Source organism: Zeugodacus cucurbitae, chromosome 2 (assembly GCF_028554725.1).
Source record: "Zeugodacus cucurbitae isolate PBARC_wt_2022May chromosome 2, idZeuCucr1.2, whole genome shotgun sequence".
Taxonomy (NCBI): Eukaryota; Metazoa; Arthropoda; class Insecta; order Diptera; family Tephritidae; genus Zeugodacus; species Zeugodacus cucurbitae.
This window is the reverse complement of record NC_071667.1, coordinates 74,202,585-74,222,771: the sequence shown is the minus strand read 5'-3', so window position 1 is coordinate 74,222,771 and position 20,187 is coordinate 74,202,585. Positions and strand designations below refer to the sequence as shown.

Here is a 20,187-nt window from a genome sequence, read left to right as displayed (position 1 = left end):
TTTTTTGTTTTCTAAATTAAAATTCGATAATTACGTTTGTTTACCTATTTTGTTAAAATAATTGTTATTTACATTTATTTATTATATAATTTTTTTATTGTAATTGTATTACTATTTTTAAAATTTAATTTTTTTAATTCAAGTAATTGTGTTTTATGTGTTTACATAAAATTTTTTGAAACATTATTTTTTCCATTTGTTTACATCTGCTGTTCTCCACAATTTATTTTAACCACAAAAGACCAGAGCATGAAATCTGAGGCGGGCACATAAAATCATAAGTAACGGGGAGTGGCCATAGCTAAATGAGCCTCTCGAGTGCGATCAACATAAACAATAAGAGGTCACACGTACACACACATATAATAACAATATATAATAAAGAAACGAGGTGCCCGCAATTGAAAGTAGAGTCTTTGTTGGCGGGCGCCCGAAATATCTGCACAGCACTTTAGCCACAGCGTTGCTGCCCTGCTGCCTTATCGGCGAACACATGTCGAATGTAAGTTAATGGTAAACATTTTTCCAAAATTTCAAACTCCACAAAGAACAACAACAGCAACATAAAAAAGGCAGGAACCCATAAAAATCAATTTTGTCATACGAAGACTCCATTAGGCGGTGAATGAAGATATAAAATAACTGAAAATGGCGAAAAGCTCTAATTCACATTGTTTTCTGTTATTATTTTCCATCTGCTGTTCTCACACACTGCCATTGTTGGAAATTATCTGTTTGAGTGTATGTGGATTTGTAGCGCGCTCGTGTTAAGTGGCTGTGCTCGCCGACATCTGACAGCCAGACGGTCCTACTGGCTGGTTGGCGGATTGTCTGTCTGGTTGAGGAGATATTTTTCTTTGGTAACTCACGTCCATTTGATTGAGCTTTCTATGATTTCTGTACTTAAAGTGCAATTGAAATACAACAACAACAATGCATTGCATTCTGTATGCAGTAAGGCATTGATTGGCTCCACGTTGTTTTGAGGAATGTTGATGGTTGAACTGCAATGAATTACCAATGTTGATTTGTTGTTGTTGCCAGAGTAACCGGCTGTAGGTGAGCGGCAGCTAAACTCACCGCTAGTGCATTGTTGTGGGTGTGACTACGTGCCTCAACCAATTATTTTGTTTTATTATTTGATTTCCCTGGCATTACCATCACTTTCAATGTTTTTTGTGCTCCAATTTCGGTTCCAATTGACCGATATTTGGTCTACAGCGACTTTCGTTTGTAAAATGCAGAGGTTAAGTAATTGTTTGTAAATTAAATGTTTACGTGTGATGTTAATAACAATTAGATTGAAGGAAGAATATAATAGATTTATTTATTGTGAACTTTGGATGGGGTATTATTTAACTGATATTTCCTATATTTATATATACTTCTTACAGTGAAAGAAATGGATGAGCGATAAAGAAAAATGTAAAGAAAACAATTAATATTTGAGATCTAGGTGTATTTTACCTCGTTATGCAGATAACGATAATAAAATAATTTTCATAATTTTAGGAAAGTGTACTATTTTTTAGATTTTCTCTCTCAGGAAGCTTTTGAAGGATTACTTGTGTAATCTTGAAGAAAAAAGTGTTTTGCATAACATGATCAGAATTGTGATATATTGACAGTTTGAATTTATTCAGATTTTATGGAATACTAAATATGCAAATATAAATTTATTAGTTTACCATTTTTTTTTTTAAACAAAAAGAAAGATGCGCTAAAGCTTAAAAAGTCACAAAAACAAATGAAAATGTGAAATGTATGCTTATTTCTAAAGATTTTTTTTCTCTGCTTTATGATATTTGTTCAAGGTTTAAGTACGTCGGAATGCAGTCCTGTGCATAACTAGCAAGGACACAAACCGATCACATCAATCAGCGGATTAATCTCTGCTGAATAATCCGCATAATTGTGATTTTTATTCATCTCCTTTTTGCATTACCATTCCTAGCGTAGTAGTTTCACTCTAACACATGTAATATTAATCTAAGCTCATTTGCAAGTACCTATTAGCATGCATGTACATACGTTTGGTATGGCGTGATGCTGTATACAGTTAAGACAAATATGTATTAAAGGACTAGCACAATAAAGAAACAACGCAGTTGATTTACAAGCGGTGAACGACGAACACGGTTCTTTTCTTTGACATATATTGTTGGTTAGACTCTTTAACAATATTTTTGCACAGACATGACGAATCACAACACATGTGTCTGTAGACACAAACAAATATATAATCTGCTCCAGCTGCAAATTAGCATGTCCACTAATATTTATAAATTTATACTTTCTTTGGCTTTGACATTTTCTCTTTTTTGTAGAGCATGTTGACGAATCAAATGTTGACCCAAAAACAAAATTAAAGAGGAGACCGAAGATTTGAAGATTTCAACCACAAAATAGAACGTGGTTTGGCGCCATACAAATGGATGTTTAATTTGCCTTCGTGTGATAAAGGTTGAGTGAAAAATAAGCAAAAAAAGTGTAAAGTAAAAACTTGCGGCCACTCATTTGCATGTCACATAATGTGTACGTAAGTGAAAAAAGAACTGTTAAAACAGAAAAAGCAAAACTCAGAAATTATGTGCGTGACACATTTTGATTATTACAAGCTGACTCGGCTATATGCATACAAATCTATATTGCTCAGCGCATACACAAGTACCTAGCTCTGACACTCACTGGTTTAGGTGACCCACTTTTAGGGCATGTAAACGGTAAAATTTTAATAGTTTTTTACTTACGAAGTGACGAAATAAAGAGTTGAGCTGCAAATTGCCTTAATGCATTTACTATACTTGTTGTTTTTGTATGACTTTGTCCGGCGTGAGTCATAATACAGGGAAGTAAATTGGAAAAAAGTAGAAATATACTATTGACGATTGGAAGTGAAATTAAGTCTGAAACTCAAGTAGAAATTGCTATGACATATTTTTTTTGCAGTGTTGGAAAAAATTAATAAAAGATATTCTAATGAAAATAATAAGTGTTTAAAAATTTTCTCCCTACTAATTTATAGCTGTTCTAGTAACAACGCTTATTAGTTGTAAAATTCTTTTCTTTACAGTTTTAGATATTTTCAATTAAATTGTTGCCTACTTTTTGGCGCATTGAAAATTGTAATATTTCAGCTAGAAAGACATAATTAACTGTTACCATCTCATCTAATTTAGGTTTGACTTTCTACAAAAAACTATGTTCTTCATATTATTGTCCTCAGATATGAAGACATTTTCGTCTGTAAGCTTAGTATAGAAAATTAGACTAAGATGCCCTTAAGGTACCTTACATAAGCAAAATCGTTGCCTACATTTCAGAGCAGTGATCTGAAGATTCGTTAAGATAGGCTTAGAAATCTGAGTATAGAAAAATTACAAGTTGAGGTAAGTTATAAGTTTTGAAGCGACAATGTTATTTATTTTCGAATATTAAGTGTGTAATCATAGTGACATTATTTAGCACGTGGTCTCTTTTCTATTATTAGCCAATATTTATTTCTAATTAGAAACTCAAATTTATATTATATGGCCACAATTTCTATATGCATGCCGTTGAACACGCAAATTACAAAAAAAACAATAAGAAAATCCTATCAATGCGTAAACAAATATTTACATTACAAATTCAATTGACAAATACTCGCTAGTAAATAGAGTGTAAATATACTCAAATAAGTAAATAAATACAAAAGCAAATGCCGTTTGTTATTGTTTTTGTTTTTCAAAAATCATTTGTGCACTTATTTATCCCACGCAATTTGGTTGCTTCTGCTTCAATTCACTTTCAGTGCAACTCTCGAGAGTGACTCAGCGCTCTTGTTACTAGCTATTTTATAGTGATAGTTTTATAAAAGTGCCCAACAACAACAAAAGAACAAAAAAAAAATAGAAATAAAATACACCAATGAGTCTCTGATGGCAATCAGCGTTTATTTGTTAGCACTTGCAGCTAAATTGTTAAAGCCACCACGCCACAAACAAATTAATTACGTCAAACAGAAATTAAATAATTTTTGGAACAACAACAAAACAACAAATCAGATTTGGTTTATATTTTAGTTGCGTTCGTTAACAAGCGCGTTAAACTGTTGCAAAGCTTAATTGGCAGTTTGTCGGCGCATTCGAGCCGAAATGATTGTTGTTGGCTGATATGAACGCATGCCACAGATGTGTGTGTGCTGTTATGCTGATTTGTGTATGTGGGCAAATTGAGTATTTAAGGTAGCTTTAGGTGGTGCACACCGCCACTTAATCGGTGGCTTGCAAAAAAATCAAAAATTTTATGAGCGGCCACTCCTTGCAGGCTGTGTGTGTGGAAGGATTAGAAATTTTTCCTCATTCTGTGTACGCACAGAGCAACTTAAGCAAATGAAGGAAAAATTATACAGACCAAATAATTTTTAATATTAAAATCTAGTTAACAGGCTTTATATAATACAAATATATTTAAAAAAAATCCTAAATTGATTACCGCTCCTTGAAGACTAACTCAACTGACTTACTAAATTTTGATGCTTACAAGAATGCCTGTGTTAATATTAAGGACAACATAAAAATTTAATTTTTACAGCATTTGTCACATTTTTATGGGCACCATTAAGAACCTGACATGAATTCACAAGATTTTTATTTTTTGTTTAATTTAAAGCATACAAACAACAACAAAAACAAAACGCAAAAAAGTTCAAGCCAAAATGTAATACTGCCAAAATGTAATATTTGTATAAACAACAAAGCAGCAAGCGGCCTTAAAATTACAAAACAAACTTTTAAAATAAACAAAGAACCTAAAATGGGAAAATGGCAAGAACGAAAACAACCGGTACTTTTCGGGTATCTACGCATATGTTCAAATATGACAGTAAATAAACGCTAAAAGCTAACAGTTGGCAGACACACCCAAAAAGTTTGGCGCGCTGACAGTATGACGAATAACTATTTGTTTGTTTTTGTGTGTTTTATTGTATTTTTTAGTTTAAAATGTTTTTTTTTTAAGAATTTGGGAACTCATAATTCATTTTCGAATATGCACTTGCTGGTTGTGGGCATCTCTTCGGCATGCATGTGACTGCACTTTTGTTCGCATGCATCCGCTGTGGCAATTAGTGAACCATGCTACTTTTGGTTAAAAATGTCAAGTTCAGGTTTCCACCAACAGCAACAAAAACAAACAAACAAAGTCAATATGTACAAATCATGTTGCAAATATACAACAGCAACAAACAACACTAATAACGTCAAAATACACTCCCACATAGGAAGTTCGAGGCAACCGAGCGTTGATTTGTGTGACTTTTGTGTGCCATTTCGAGTGGGTTTATGCAGATGAAATTTGTATTTCCATACAAAATGACAAAATGAGCACCATCAAATGTGGATGACTTAGATTTAGTGGTTTACTAATTGAAATTTCAAGGGTATTTGGGGCTTAGTGTCAATAAAATGTTGAAAAAATCAGTTCTTTCATTTATAAATTAATAAATTTTTAGAGTTATTGTAGTTATTTTAGTGAGATAGTTAATACTAGTTGTTGTTATCAATAAGCATTGAGGTTATGTTTAATGATTTTAAATCTTTAAAATTTCTATTAATGGTAACTCAACGATAGAATAATATTAGTATTATCAGGAAAAAGTATACTTTTAGGATGTCGATAATAACATTTCTCTTTTGCGAGAGAGGGAGACAGAGAGAGCGTGGGAAAATTTTGAGAGAAAAGAAAGCAGAAAACTCATCTAATATCAGCACTAGCTTTTGTAGCTTTGTTATAGCATTGAGCATATATTAGAGTCTATTTCATATTCCATTTCTGCAGAGATAAGCAAAAAAATATTTAGATGGGTTCATAAACTAGCGAATGGATACTGAAATATATTTTCTAAATAGCTGAGGGGATTACACTTTTTTTGATGCAAATTTGAAGAGATTTGACTAGATATGTGGTCCTACGCCTAAAATTATGCTTCCAAATTTTACAAAAGTTCTATACTTAAAATCACATAAGCAATTAAAATTAAGCGTAATTTTTTTTATAAAAATATAAATTGTGAGATTTCTTTGAAAACATAATGATAACGTTTGTGCAATCAACTTATAGCAAATCTTATATGTGAGCATTTTTCAACCAATTCTAAATTTGATCTCCGATCACAATAAATATTTCACGAATTTTGAACTTCTATCTGCATTGAAAATATGCCCACTTTGGAGCTTGAAGCAAATTCCTCAATGAAAATCACTATAATTTTCCCACTTTACAACACTTACATGAAATTTAGCATATACGAGTAGGTGATCTAAGAAGAAGAACAAGCTGTGAAGTTAACATAAAAGTACAATAACAATGCATTGCGTACCAAAAGAATTGTAGTTACTCACCTTTTGAGAACGAAGAACACAAGAACGGTGTAATTTATTTAAAATTGTAATGCCATACAATCAGCAAAACTGTGGCGATGCGATGCAACAGGATGTGTGCGAGATAATCTCGAGCGAAAGGCCAAATATGGTGAGAAATGCGTATACGCTGACAGCGGACACCAACACAACAACAACAGCAAACACTAGTATTTGATTTTATTGCTGTTGTTTTTGTTGTCGGTTAACGTGCTATTTTTTCGTTCAAGTTCGTTTTTTAGCGTTTCAGTCAACAATCACAAAAGGCACACTACATACACATGTACTCACTAGTATGTGCACAATTTCTCATAATATGTGGCAAGCGTGTTTATTGGTAATGCACTTTTGATATGGCAACGCGTTGTATTAGGTGCTCGCTGCACTCAGTAGGTGGAAATGAATAGTGATAATTGCAAAATTATACACAACTCTGCGGTGCAACATTCGATCCCATTTTGCGATTATTTTGCTAAGTTATGCGATTGCGCTTAACTTGCATTTCCCGGTGCATATGTAAGTTGGTTTTATTATTTATTTATATCACTTGTTTGGTTTTGAAACTTCACATTTTCTTCGTATGGATTTGATTGTAATTTTTTTTGTGTTTTATTGTAGACTTATATCTTTTATCTGAAATTAAAAGAAAATACATTTAAAGTTATTAATAATCGATTTTAATTTTTTTCATTATAATATTCAAAGGAGATAGATAATTTCTTCCATATTTTAAAGAAAAAAAAATTGTATGATGGATATTTTTCATAACTTATTATAGCTATACTCATTAAAACCCTTTCACTAATTTTTATTTCAGTTTAAAACACTATGCTAATGACAATATTTAAGCTATAGATCTGCTATACTTTTATTTGTATATTCATAAATCTCATGCACATACACATATTATTGCTTTCTGACTTATTATTGTTGAATTCAAAAAAAGTTATTTATTATTTATTTCAAATCATTTTTATAGTTGTAACAGCCCACACATAATCGTTAACGCTAATGCAGATTTGTTGTAATGCGAAGAGCTAATGCGCTGAAGAAACAACGTCATAGAAGAAACACATTAATTTCCACTCATATGTACATACCAGCGTTTACTTTAATCTACACTCAAGCATAAGCTTTTTTAATACACAACCGCTTGCATTTTCTATGCTTAACTCCCCTCTCTGTGTCTTTTTAAAAATGTGTTCATGCCCTCCCACTTTTTGTTTGCATTGTTGTTGTTAATGTTTATGCGCTTGGATAAATGAAATTTAATCATTTTATTGTATTATAAATGCAGATGAATGCTCTTTTATGAGCGTGTGCGGCAAAAAAATATATAAAAAATTTATTTATGTAAACAATCAGCTGCGGAATGCATGGCAAGTGAAAAGTTAATTTGCTGAGTCGCCTCATATATCACTGAGCTTTTTATTTCGTAATGTAGTTTAATCAGAAAATTTTGTTATTAATAATTATAAAATAGTATTATTTCAATGATGTATAGGAAGATTAATTGTAATTTACTTTTATTTATAATTATTATGGCAAGAGCTTAAAAAGTTTATGCAATTATTTTCGAAATATTTTTTTTTTTAAATGTCTATGCTAACTGAAGCATTCAAATGCGCAACACCAACTGATTATTTAGCTCAACTTTATTACTGCATATTAGTATATCGCAATAAAATAAAACAAAAACCAAAATCAAAACAAAGAAAATCAAAATGGGAAGAAAAGTTGACCGATATCAATTCACTGGACATCAGCCAACAATCATTTGTCGCCTGAGAAAGACGAAAACACAACACCCACTCACAAAGCGTAATTTGCATGCAATGGGCCACGGCACAGAACAAAATGTTGGATAATTTTATTATTTTTTATTTCATTTTCTCATATTACTTTACATTTATTGCTTCTACTTTGTTTTTGTTGTTATAGTTCAGTTATCGTTTTTTCTTCTGCTTTATCGCTGTATGATGCGCCGACATGACAGCCGAACATTTCTCATACGAGACACGCTTAAATTAGCATAAATATCTGCCTGCGTGTGTCTGAGAAAGCCGCGTGACATCAGCGGCTTGTCGCGCCGCCACTGACAGGCCCACCTATCTATGCGTGGCATCAATAGTGTCACCCTTCAGCCTCCACCCCTCTAAAGTATGCTACAACGACTAAGCAAAATCAGAACGGGACCTACCCAATAACAGAACTACAGTAATGTATGTATGTGCCTGTGTTATCTTGATAAACCATGCCATCATCGGCAAGTGAAATGAAGCAAACACATTTCGCGCTTTATAAGGATCTGTGCTCGCCATAAGTGATAAATGTTTCCCCCCCACCACACTCAATGTGGTTTTTGTTGTTGTTTTTTAAGTATGTAGCTCCTTGCAACTGCACCGCTTTTGACACATTTGCTTACCACACCATGTTTGGCCATGACTTACAAGTGACAATGGAATTGTATGCAAAGCAGCAGTTAAATAGAAATTATTTCACAAATATAAAAGGCACTTTTGTGGTGAAATATATACTGTGTTGAGTGTAAACTCAGCCTAATATTTATGTGCGTAATAAGAATTTATATTGCTTTTGCAGATACATGTGTGTATCCATATCTATCGCCAAACTGTGCTTTATATCTTTCGCAGTTGAGTTCTTGACCTCGACAATAAATAAAAAACTTGTTAGCTTAGGTTTCTTAACATAGTTGTAATAGCTTTAAGCTGCTTCGTCTCATAAATTTATTGAATTTATGATCACTTTGCTTTAAGTTTTGAATTTAAATAAGCAATTATACTACTCTGAGCATATTTTTCTAGCTTTTAAAGTGGTCGGATTATGTTCAATGACATATGGTTTTCGTTCACATAAAAACAGAATAAATAGAAGTCATGTAAGAAAGTGTTCTCAATTTCCTTAATAATGTTTGGAATTTTTTATAAAAAAGCTGAATTTATATATAATCATAAGAAATTTAAAATAATTATTAGAACCTGATTGATCAGCAACTCATACGGACGATCAGCTGACGTTTTGACCAATTTGATCATCTGTAGCGTTTAGTGTTTTGTATTTATCAGATTAACAAATATGATTGAAATTATGTCATGTGTTACGAAAATATAGATTAATCAAAGTCACATACACATTTTCGCAATCTCTTGATCCAACTCCCTCCATATACCAAGAAATCCAACACCTTTATTTAGGTTTAAAAAAATTTCTTTATATTTAGCTATACTTTTTTCCAAACTTGTATCTTATTTAGCTTTCGTAAACTCAGTTTATTGTCACATAATTAGCTGCTTGTTAATTATCTATTTAGCATTTTAATGTGTCGCTTGTAAACGGTTGAAAGCTCAGTTAATTTGATTATCCTATCAGCACAACCATCGAAAAAAACAGAAATTAAAATGGTTTTATATTTTATTTGTTTTCGAGATTGCCAAAGATTTTCGTCACGAATTATAAGTCAGTTTGCTTTCTACAATTTTTGTGTGTGCATTTTTTTAAATTATTAAGAGGGTAGGGATGACGAAAAACCTTTCAAAAATAGCAATTATTAATAAACAAAGATATTTAAAGTTAAGCTTTAAAATTATAAATTTTTTAACTGCTATATACATATATGGACTTATATGACTGATTCAGTATAATAAGCAATTAGGGTGTGTGCCACTACTAAATTTAAACAAAGCACCTAAATGTAGGCAACGCGATATTTTTAATAAAAACAATTTGCCTGTATTTAGGATCCTTAAGTAAAAGTATGTCTAGATTGCTAAACAAAACAATTATTGAAAATAAGACAGACAATATTATAATTATAAATATGAGGTTCTTACTCCTAAGGTTCATCTCACTCTTAATCAGGCAGTTTAAAAAAAAATATTTAATAAAAAATAATGGAATATCAATACAAATATCGTCTTATCTATACCTTGGTCAATAATTTGGAACTTAACGCTTAAAATTGCGAACACCAAGCCACAATGAAAGCAATAAAAATAAATTGTTGCAGTCGTCTCGGCTGATGGTGCCGTTGAACCTTAAATCTGTGTTTCTTTGGGTTGTCTGCATATGTCAGTCTCTCAACTGGTTTCATTTTTCATGCTGTAAGCGGATGCTGCAACATATGCTATGTTTGTGTTGCTTGTGTGTTTCAGTAGAAAGTGCAATTTCAAAACTGGATATGAAAGCAGGATTTTTGTTGATTGTTTTACTCGTTTCGCTTTCGCATTACCGTCGGGTGAAAGTGAGTGATTTGGTTTGATATTGCTGAAATTGGCAGCGCTGTAATGGTGATCTTGATGCAGCGAAAGCTTTTGTGATGAGGCTGTGGTATTGCTTTGAGGAAGCTAGGGATATTTTGGGTTGACATTTATGAGGTTGGAGGAATGATACTTGTGCTATGCATAGTCGACATATTGGCATTGAATACTTGATGTCGAAGACGTTTGTGACGAAGGCTGATGATACACAATCACATTATTTATTGACATTAAATTCGATACTTCATTCATATTCAAATTGGACACGCAGTAATGACTTAATACATGCTGCCAAACAGCAGGCTTTTAATATTCATATACCGATCTATATACACATACTCATATATTTATGTACGCTTGAGGTGATTAGATGATTTCCACTTAATAAGCAAAAGATTTTGGCGACAGCTATCAGAAATTAGCATTTGTATAAATACGAAATTAATTAATGATTGCCAAAGAGCATAATATAACAACAAAGCAGAGAAAAAACAAGAAGAATAATAAATAGCTACATGAACATGAATATTCTTATCAAGCATAAATATTCAAAAAAGTGAATAGAAACAAATCTGAAAAAGAGAAAGATAATCTGCTTAAAGCGTTAAGCGGAAAATTCTGCTTATGAATATGCTCATTGTTATTTAATAAACAGCAAGTGAGTTTTATAAATAGAAAAAATATTTTTGTCTCCTCTATAGAAGAAAAAATCAGGTTAGACGTGTAGTTTGGATAAATAAATGTTAACTGGCTGTTAGCCGCTTTGACGTTAACATAAAAGTAAATGTTTGTATAAAAAACAATTATTTGCCTTTAAGTGCTCTCAAGCACGCATACGCATATGCACCAAAGTAAGGCTCATAAAGCTAAGCAGCGCATAAGTAATGCTTATGTATGTAGGGTAGGCCACATAACAAAGTTTCACGCTCGACGAAGAGTGTAAATTTTTACACGCTCTTCGTGTTTACTATTGTTGTTGCTGTGACACCTATGCAGCGTCTAACGTTGGTATTGCACTTGAGCGTCTGTGGATCTTAGCTGCTTAACGTGGTTTAGTTATGGCGAGTTGCTCTTTTCCCAAGCAGAAATCCAAAAACAAGAAAAACGAATGCTTGATAATAAAAAGCAAATAAGAAATCTCATGCGTAGCAGAAAAGAGTCACTGAACTTCTTAGTTTATATTTGGGGACTGCTTTCTTGCTGGTCTCATGCTTAAGCAATCAAAAACATATCGGCGCGTATTAAGTGTGATGCTACGAGAAAGGGAAATGGGCACGCCTTTGGATATTGGAGAGCAGTTATGAAGCTTGTTAGTGTTGTTGTATTTTTTTGGTTCTGTAAGAGTTGTGGAGTTCCAGGTAGTTACCAATACGCACCAATAGAAAATAATTCTTTTCTCCCGAAATATAAGCACGTAATCACTTATATTTAGTTGAACTCACGTAACAGTGCAAAGTGTAAGGAGTTACAGCTTTTCGCATTGTTTTCCGTTAGTTTTACTTTTTTAATAATCAGAGCTTAAATATTTATTTTTCATTCCACTGTGGAATGCTATTCTTCAGGACGTGTTAATATGCATTCTCAGAAATCTTGGGAATTGAGACATTGACGAATAACTAACTTATCTTTGGTTGCTATAAAATATGCTTATATTTGAAAATCACTGGTATATAGCACGAAGTCCAAACATACCACAAATTTCAATAAAAATTTAATGATAATTTGCACCATGATAATTCTAGATCTGTCCCAGAGAATGATTCAAGCAATAGAATTTATTTGTCATGACGAATATTTTCGTTCCAAAAATCCCTATCCTTTTACAAAGCATAGTTTTAGGCACTTTAGTCGTAATGAACTAAAAACAATTTCAATATATCCTTCAAAAGTCTAAATTGAGAACAAAATAAGTCACTTAAAGACTTCAAAAATAAAATTATCAATTATGGAATTCAAGAATTTTCGATTTTTAACCCGTTAACTAAAAGGATTTACGAGCATAAATATCACAAGAAACTTCAAATAAGGCATCTCTACACACACTGTAACACAACCGGTTTACAATGACATTTCATCAAATGTCATGTCGTCCATTCGCAATTGCTTGTCAAGTATGCATTTTTTATTTACTTCTGCTGTAGTAGCTCAGAAAGACCCTGAAATGTCAGGCTTTGAACATTAAACATCTGTTTAATGTGTAATTGCTGTTGAAATACCAAAATGGAATGCAGCCACGTGACAGACAGTTATGTGCTTTCATGCTAGTTTTTATAGCTGATAACGTGAAAATGTGTTCGTATATGGGATGTGATGTAAATATAAATTCTCAGGTAATGTTTTCATGTTGTAAGATAATAGGCCTAATTCTTAAATATAACCGATTATTCGCCATAATTATTTGAAAAATTGGTGTAAGTAGTAAATATTAAGGATTAAATTCTTCGAGTGCTTTAGAAATTTAAAATTGTTATAAATATCAGCTCTGATTTTAGAGTCGTATTCACTGAACTCGAACGTCATTTATTCAATATTTTTTATGATTTAGTCCCATATTAATTATTTTATAATTTTTAAATTAATAGTCTTATACTGATCTCTCGTCTTCACTTTCATTTGGGTATACATTTTATCGTTTTTTTTTCACTGCCTCATATTCCAGCTGCAACTGCTATACATTCAATGTTCGAAAAAAAAAAATCAACCATTCATTATAAGCTACTAGCTTTTTTCTCAAAATCTTAGAGCCCAAAGAGTCAAAAACAACAACAACACAAAGCAACTATTAAAACTAAAAACCACAAAAACAAATAACACATCGTGTTTGTTAAGGCGAAATATTAACGTAACTGTTTGACTTGAGGTTACAAATGCAATATGGCCGCGAACGCTCACATGAGCTCACCGTGTGTTATTAGAACCCAACATCTGTGGTCGGGATAACGTAAGACATGGGCGCACTTTGCATCTAACTGCTAGCCACTTGTGGCTTAACAAGTGCGCAAATGTAATTCTATCGCGCTGCCGGCGGTTTTAGTCGCTGCGATTTAAGGGACACACCTACTAAAATTGCACTTCGCTGAGCTCATATTTATATTGTTGTTGTTGACATGTGAATGACTGCAAGTGAGCACTCGCTACGTAATTAGTCAACATATCAATTCCGCAAGCGAGTATTAAGTGGCAAGTGCTGTCGTAACTTGTCTCGTGTGAGTTTGTAGAATATTTGTTGTTGGTGACTTTTGTAGATGATTTGTTGGAACTTGTTGCAAGGCACGTGTATTGCGGAAACGATTTACTTTGAAGTTATTATGTTATTAAATATGAATGTATTGGATTTTAAAGTTGTACTGCACAGGTTAAGTGTCCTCTTAAAAGTCTTAACTGGGTACTCGAATATAAAAATATAATTTTATTTTCTTTCTATCATTCTTCTTAGCTTGGTTATACATACCAGCGTTCATGTGAAATACTTTTCACGGCTAAAAAACTCACGAAACTAATGACAAGGGTTTAAGTTGTAACTACTTGCACTTGTTGAGGCACAAAAAAATATTTATGTAAAAGCTACATACGTACAAAAGTACTTACATAAGAACTCACAAAGTCCAAAGAAACCGTTCTAGCACTTACATACACACAATGCTATGCAAGTAGAAAAGCAATAAAATGTATTTGCTATAAAAATATAGAAGACTATAAATTTATGCACAAATAGATGTAAATATATATTTTTTATGTCTGTAATCGCACAAGCCTCACAAATGGTGTTGTCTGGCCACACGCCAGAACTTTATTGGGATGTAAATATGTATGCTTGTAACGCGGCAACTTATTGTTATTCGTTGCAGCAACACTAGCGAGACTTTTCTCACAATTTTATTTTATTTTACTATAGGCGCGTTGTTTTCTAGGTATTTTGTCCTCATGGACTTTTGTCACCGCTTACGAAGTGCCGCCGCCTCAGTTGCATTTTAATTGACGAATATTTTATAGTTTGGCGGCAGGCGCTTGTCGTTTATGCCATAAAGAGAGGCCGCTACAAAAAAACTGCAACAACAAATACAACAAGAAACAAATGCAAAACAACAATAAAACAAAAAAAAAAAAATGCAGCAACAAAAAATTGAATAAAATAAATTGAAACAAGAAAGGATGAGCTAAATTCGGGTCCATACGAATATTTTATACTCTCGCATTTTATGGATATAGTTTTTTTAATATAACACTCAATTTGACCCATATATTCGACATAAAGTACACTAGAAAGACGACAATCATTCTATATAGCATATAGAAACTGGAGTAATTCCAGAACAGAATTCACTTATTTTCAATACCAAGCTATATTATATTCAAGACTATATAATTTTGCTACAATATCTCACATATTAACTGATATATACGGTATAGGTTAGGTTAGGTTACTCAGGTAGGCTACAAAAACCACACATAGACCAGTTTTGGTCCTTTGTGATGCCAGATGGAGTGCCGTCACGTAGTTAATGAGGAGTAATCATCCTTTAGGTTGCCTGCGCTTGTTGTGAATTTTAAAAGGCTTTGTGGCTTCACCAACGAAATCTCTTCCAGATTAACATAATGTGTAGTCCCCAAATGCTGCAGCCGTTGTCTTGATAATGCTGGACATTCACAGAAAGGTGCTCCATTGTTTCTCTATACGGTATAAATCCGACCGGATATTTGAAAAATCTAATATTAGATATATGGAAGATAGTAATCGATTTAACAAATTTTAGGTGCATAGGACCATTGTGATAAGTATTTGCATAGACAAACCAGTAAGTCATCACAAGCATTAAGGTCCTCATGTTCGATAGCTGACATTTTAGATCAAGACTTAGCTGATATTCACAGAAAGTGAGAAAAAGATATATATGAAAAAATCGACAAAGCACGGCGGATTGTGTCTCATTGACAAAATTTTTATAAATAGAAACCTCATTTGTCAAACAATTTAATATTTTTTTATTTTTTTACTTTTTCTGCTTCTCGTTGTAGGTGTCGTCTTTGAAAGTCTCCGATGACAACAGCAACAAATTTAATTTACATGTGGCGTATATTTAAACAGTTCAAGAGTTCAAGTAAGTTCAATAAACATTTATTTATTTGTTGGTCAAATCAAAGTAATCCAAATTTTGTTTATTCTACTACAAATAGTATTGTTGCTACTAAGAGATAAGAATGCATTCGAAACGCAGCAGCATTTGTGCTACTTGCAGTCAATGACTTTGGACCAATGGTATACTGCAAAACCACAAATTCTGATGGATTCATTTGTTCTTTTGCACAAAATGTCAATAGTTCATCCGCCATGTGCATATTCTCGGTTAAGCACATTACAATCCCGTATCTAATTTCAATTTCTTCCGTTTTGCCATCTTCAGTAGTACATCTGTACTTTAGTGGTTTGATAGCCTTAGCCTTAACACACCCCATCAACGGACTAGAGAAATGTGCAATGAAATAATGGCTGCCACTGCTGTCGATGAACTGAAATATGGCATATTTTGCGCCGATATCCATGACTGCATCTCCATATCTATAAGATATTTCCATGGGATATTTGCCAATGCAGATACGTTTCATTTCCGTTGTTTGTAGTATTTTGCAACGGTCTGATATCTCTTCGCAGACACTTATTCTAGTTATTGCAGCAAGTTGAACAATCACAAAAAAAATTTTGAAGCAATCCATTAGTATACGTTCATATGTATTAAATACGTTTAAATTAGCAAAATTTAGACGCTCGAAATTTTGAAAATGTAAAATATTTTATTATTATTATTAATTTGTAATCTCAAAAAACAAAAGTGTCTTGTGTAGAAAAATTCAGTTTGTAAATAAAGTGGTTTTCAAAATAATATAAGATTGTGGAGACTACATATTAATCGATATATGCGGCATAAAGTCCACCGGAAGTTTGAAAATCCATATATCACACATATGGGGAATAGACCAAGTATTGATTATGTCTTTTTTGGAATAAAACGATTCCCTCTGAAATTCGATCAAATATCTAAGATATTTACTGATAATTTACGATAAACTTGTTAAGTTTTAGGTGACATAAGCATCCTTTATGTGGACAAAACTATTATAATCTCTGTGCAACATGTTGCGAGAGTATAATCAAATAAATAAATCTAAAAAGTGGGAACAAAAAAGTTTTAAACAAAAAACAAATTTCACTGCAAGCAACACTCTCCACTATAACCGAATGTGTGCCGTAACGTGCATTGTGGAACAGTGACAGACTTGCTTGTGCATTTGCTTGTGTGTTTTTGTATGCACAAGCCTCGCTGACCGTTGCGCTTCGCCAAACAATTACGATTGATAACTCGCAACAGATTTCCATACACATTGTTGCCACAATGGCTGCATAATGGACGTGTAGCTTATTGAAATTGTCACCGAATCGTCAGCTTAATTGTCAGGTTTGTGTAACAAGTCTTTTGTTTGTGTGCATATGCGTTCGTATTTTTTTTCTTTTGTTGCAGACGTGGGTTGAGTGGTTTTTATGTTTCAATCAGCGCGCTAAAAGCATGATTTTTTATGTCTTTATTATTTTTATTTTTTTTCATATTTTTAAATTTTATTTTAATTTATTCTTTTTTATAGTTTTTTATTAGAAATTTTGAATTTTCTCAGCCATGCTTTAAATGCTCATAAATTTTTTTCGACAATTTTGTCTACTAATTGTTAATTTCCTGAATTTTTATTTATATTTGCATTGATTTGTGCGCCCTAACCTCCGATTTTTGCTATTTTAGTATATGGACTCGCTCTTTTTTAGTAATCAACTGTAAAAATAGCAAGAAGAAGGTACCAGAAGATGCATCTGCCTATATTAAAAGGCTTTCTGGCTAAAATTCCTTACTTCTACCTTTCAAAATATATCCAAAAGTGGGCGTGGTAGGCATACAAACATTTCTTTTAGAGTGCTTTGGCCTGTGGCATGAACTTAATTTCTCTAACATTTCATTTAGTAGTGAGCAAATAAATAGTGTGGGTGTAAAAAATGCAGATGGGTTTTAACGACTTCTATTATTAGCTTTCTGCTAACTTTACCTGCAACATGCCATCTGCTAACTTAACTCACCACTGCAGCTTACACACAGCGTCCTGTTGCATTCCACACAACTAACAACTGCTCATCCTTACACAGCGCAGCTCATATACGTATAGAAAAAGTCACCTTTCCATGTATTATATGAGTACATTTATATTTTTACCGTTTACCACGCTTTTTTCCACAAAGTTCATAACCTTTTGCTTTACAAGTTTTTCATAGCATCCTCTTGCCAAATAACTAAACCTTTTTGTCTTTGTTTTTTTCTATAGTCTGGGAGCTTTATGCTGACTCTTAGTTTGCCATTTATTTGGTTTGCCTATGATTAGCGGTGTGGCGCATCTGCCGTTGAGTGCACAGCAACCGCAAAGTCTAGCCAATGACTGCTCAGTTGGACAACTCTCACTTGGTGCAGCGAAAACTGCCGAAAATTAGAAAGAAGCGTATAAAAAGGAAATGCTGGAATAGAAGAGGCCAGCAAGCGCAAATAAATAAATGTCAAAATTTATGAGCAGTCATTATAAGCAATAAGGAAGATGTGCTTGCATGCAGGGATTAACAAAAATATATAAAAATGCAAAAAATAAAATAAAAAAATAAAAATAAAATTAAGAAAAATATAAAAAGTGGTTGCAAAAAATATATCTAAAAATCCCTTGCAGTACTTTACAACTGTGCTTAACATAGCAAAAACAAGTAAATACAAATCTGTGTGTCTGTGCGAAGAGATTCTCACCCAAGCCGATGCCGCACCTCTTCTACACGCTACCAAAATTTTATGCGGTTTTCGCATTGTTTTTGCACGTTGCTAGTGGGTAAAAAGCGCTGCTACTGCCGCCATTTGGCATTTTACTTCATGAGTAGTTTAGGATAATTGTTGTTGTTTTAATAAATACACTTTTTCTATACTGCCATCCGATAATAGCAGCAACAAGTATATGCTAAATATTCGCAGAGTGCGCTTTAATGAGCGTCATTTGTGAGCCATTCACTTTGAGAGCCGTTTCGCTTTTGGTTTTTGATTTATTTTCCAGTTTTTATAACCGTTAGATTTTTCAAGGGTTGGGCGCAGGGTTGTGGTAAAGATTTTCGTGTGAATAAATTATATAAAATAGGGTGACCCTTGAATGTAGGAAGTTAGTTTAAAAACATTCGAATATTCAAAATTTGATTATTTTTCCGCTAATTTTTGACTCTTTAAGCGAAACTGGTTTCAAAAGTAATAATTCACGCATCAATTCATGCTTACATATGTACTTATTTATGACTTCACGTGTGTGTTTGTTCGTGAAAAAATGTGTGATTAACTGAGGAATTTTCGAACATTAAAATTGTGCGGCTAGTTGAGATCGTATCTTGTTAACAAGACAAATTAAAATTAACAAAGATACTAGACAAGACAAAAACATAAAACAAATGCAACAACGACAAATAACACACAATAAATAGTTTTGAAAATACATAAACACGTATTTACAGTAAGAAAAAGTGCGTGCTAATGTTTGAAAATCTCGGACATCATTAATGTGGCAATAAAAAATAATTGTGAAAATGCATTTTTGAAAAATTCGACTCTGGTGCCACCTACCAAAAGAAAATTTTAGACAGCCTTATCTCGTTTGCTGGTTTTGGATTTTTTTCTTTTTTTGAATATTATTAATTCTATATAATATACATATAATAACCCCTTTTTTCAAAAAATCGACTCTAGTGCCATCTGCCGGGTATGTAATAGTATCTCTCTGGATTTACATGGAATTTTTAGTGAAATTACTTGGGTCAATATTATATATTTACATACATATATGAAAATTAATATAAATTTGTTTCCATATGTAAAGATTAATTTCCACGGTAAAGCAAAAAAAGGTTTATTATTAGTCAGTAGCGGCAGGCGCAGCTAACCTGATTTATGGAAAACATTTATAATCTTGCCTAATTGCTAATAAAACCCCAAAAATAACAAATAAATATGATGAAGTACAATAAATGAAAGAAAGCAAAGAGAATTCGCTACGCTAAATTTTTGCATTAAAAAAAAAAAACATTTTAAGACACCAGTAAAGAAGCTTAGCGCAGCAGAATTGAAAAATAAATATATGTACAACACAAACTTACAAAAAAAAAAATAAAAAAATAAGCTGCGGAAATGCCGCATCAGTCTTAATAATTCTGGAAATCGGTCGAATTTCGATTGTGTAAGTAACTTAAACGCCGAAACAACTCAATCTTTGCTTATAAAACTGCTTACGTAAATAAGAACGAAAGCAAAAAGTTGGCTATATATTACGAAATAGGTGCGGATTATTTCAGGCGAAGTAGAGGAAAAATCGAAAAATCAGCAGCTCAAACTGCTGACCAATTGCTGAAATGTATTAATTCTGCTGTTGTTGTTTCGATTTTTTTGCGAATTATGTGGCAA

General features: G+C 32.7%; 1 protein-coding gene across 7 annotated transcripts in view; it reads right to left on the bottom strand.

Annotated features, from left to right (window-relative positions):
- The window catches only part of LOC105216122 (cadherin-99C), a 475,067-nt gene that overhangs the window by 255,061 nt on the left and 199,819 nt on the right, over nt 1-20,187 (bottom strand). For 2 of the 7 annotated variants that reach the window (XM_054234603.1, XM_054234482.1), the window contains exon 2: nt 6,384-7,034. The exons of the other annotated variants lie outside the window; for them this stretch is intronic. The gene's annotated coding sequence lies outside the window, so the exon portion shown is untranslated. The remainder of the gene's footprint in view (nt 1-6,383; nt 7,035-20,187) is intronic. 7 annotated transcript variants of the gene reach the window in all.